Below are 2,346 nucleotides of genomic sequence, written 5' to 3' on the forward strand. Positions count from 1 at the left end.
TTTTCTTCTTATATGATTTATTAGTATTAATATACACCTTCAATATCCAATAGAGCTAGGTCACTTGCGTTACTCCTATCCAAGTCTCCCTAGTCGCTAACTGTAACTGATTTAGAACCGGCATGCACTGCAAATTATTCTTCGCATTGCGAAATGACATACGCATGCGTCAGGAACTTCTGTTCGAACAAACCTCACCTGCTGTCCGGGTCAGAGATTTTAAAAAAGTGGCAACACTAGCAAGGAATTTTTCATTACTTATTCTGCGACGAAACTGAATTTTAGTCTTTTAAATTGAGATACCTAAATAAGGGGGCGAAATTTTCCTCCGCCCCGGGCGGCTGACACCCACGCTACGCCACTGCGCCATCTGCATCGTTTCTTCAGTCCAAGAACCTCTGTTGCTCTTTCTTATATACTTGTTCACCATCTAAAAACAATTACATCCTCAATTAGTTAGATAAATTGAAAACAGAAATCAAAATAATTGCGCGCGGGCAACATCGAAACCATTCCATCTTGCCCTAAAATGCAATTTTCCATCTTGCCCATATGCCCATTGCCAATAATAATATCAACGCTTTAAAAATCCATGAATTTTTTTCCTCTTTAAATATAAATTCATGCAATCTATCCCTAATAGGTACTTTGTATAAAAACAAAATAGTAATACTTACCTTGTAGGTATAAATAATAACAACGGTGGGCAACCCCCGGCCCGCGGGCCAGCTACGGCCCGCGAAGATTTTCTATCCGGCCCGCGAGATGTTTAGAAGAAATTATAAATAAATATTTTTCGATGTAATTCGTCTATTTATTATTAATTATTATTCGATGTATTCGTCGATATTATTTTCTGAAGTGTTGCGGCAGCAATGACAGGAAAAAATAAGGGAGTCATTTCCTTATTCAAACAAAAAATGGGAGAACAGAATTTTTCTAAATTACTTATATCTCATCGCATCATCCATCAAGAAAATCTATGTGCAAAAGCTATGCAATTAGAAAATGTAATATCTGTCGTATCCAACTACATAGTGCTGTTTTTATTGTGTTTAAAGTCACTTAGATTTTACAAATAAATGAGCCGTTCACAGCCCGGCACACGCATTTGTAAAATCTAAGTGACTCGTACAACATGGAATTCATATAAAACGGAATAATTAACAGTGTTATATAGGGGGATCGACTGTAGTAATTAATTTCTTTTTATATATTTATTTATTTCATATTTGCAGACTAAAAATTTACAGGTTACAAGGTGTCAATTAACTACTATGGCCCGCGGAAAAAACGTAAAATTTATTCTGGCCCATGTTATAAAAAAGGTTGCCCACCCTTGAATAATAACACTGCAAAAATCCAACGATTGCGTAATAATTTGCGGCGAAATAAGAAATACTTGCATACGTCACTTGGTGGCACCAACCGGTCAGAGTCGCCGCTCGTAAATACAAGATATCCGGGTGTCTCTGTGTGTACGGAGTTTGGGTGCTTCGTCGCGAGGTTCGGGGCGGTTAAGTAGTTTCCATCTTGCCCTCTCTTCCCCTACTATTAGATTTTGGTGGTTGTAGTTTACTTGTTATTAGTATTTACAAATTTTTTTGTTATTATTATTATGTGTTGGGTTTAGTGGGTTATACTCGGTACACACCGGTGGCCGTGTACTATGCCGGACCAGAGTCAAGGCATAGCAACAAAAACAAAACTAAAATTAAATGTGTGTGTCAGTGTCAGTATCTGTATTAAGGAATTTCCTAACAATATGGCATGTATTCAATATAGTGGCCTTCTGTAGTGCGATGTATGTATTTCTACTCAATTGTAATNTTATTCCCAAAAAATTATACGTATTTTGGAAATGTTGAGTGAAATTAGTCTAGAATCGGTTAATTTTTTGGAAGAAAACCTTTCAAACAGCCGTAGTCCGTAAACTGCACACGTGCCGGGCTGTGATTGGCTCATGTATTTAAGAATTCCTACAACGCGAAATTCTTATAATCGGAACTGCCATTTCTAAGGAGTTTAGGAAATACGCACACCATTAAGGCTTGAAACTGGGCGGAAACTGAACACGCGAAAACTGAAACACGCAAAACAAAGACGGAGATAAAGAAACAGCAGTAGAAAGAGAGAAATCGAGATGAAAGGTTATTTGTGAAGAACTACGTTATAGTCATGTTTACAATGAAAATAAATTTGTTATTATATATTTGTTATTATGGTAATGTAATTAATAAACAGTACATGGAGCATTACAATATAGATAAATCAATATCTGCTGACTATAAAAGTTAAATTTATAAACATTTTAAAATAATTTTTTTACAATTTATGTTCTATAGT

Source organism: Centruroides sculpturatus, unplaced genomic scaffold (assembly GCF_000671375.1).
Source record: "Centruroides sculpturatus isolate CEXI.00-Female unplaced genomic scaffold, Cexi_2.0 scaffold1916, whole genome shotgun sequence".
In the NCBI taxonomy this organism is placed as follows: Eukaryota; Metazoa; Arthropoda; class Arachnida; order Scorpiones; family Buthidae; genus Centruroides; species Centruroides sculpturatus.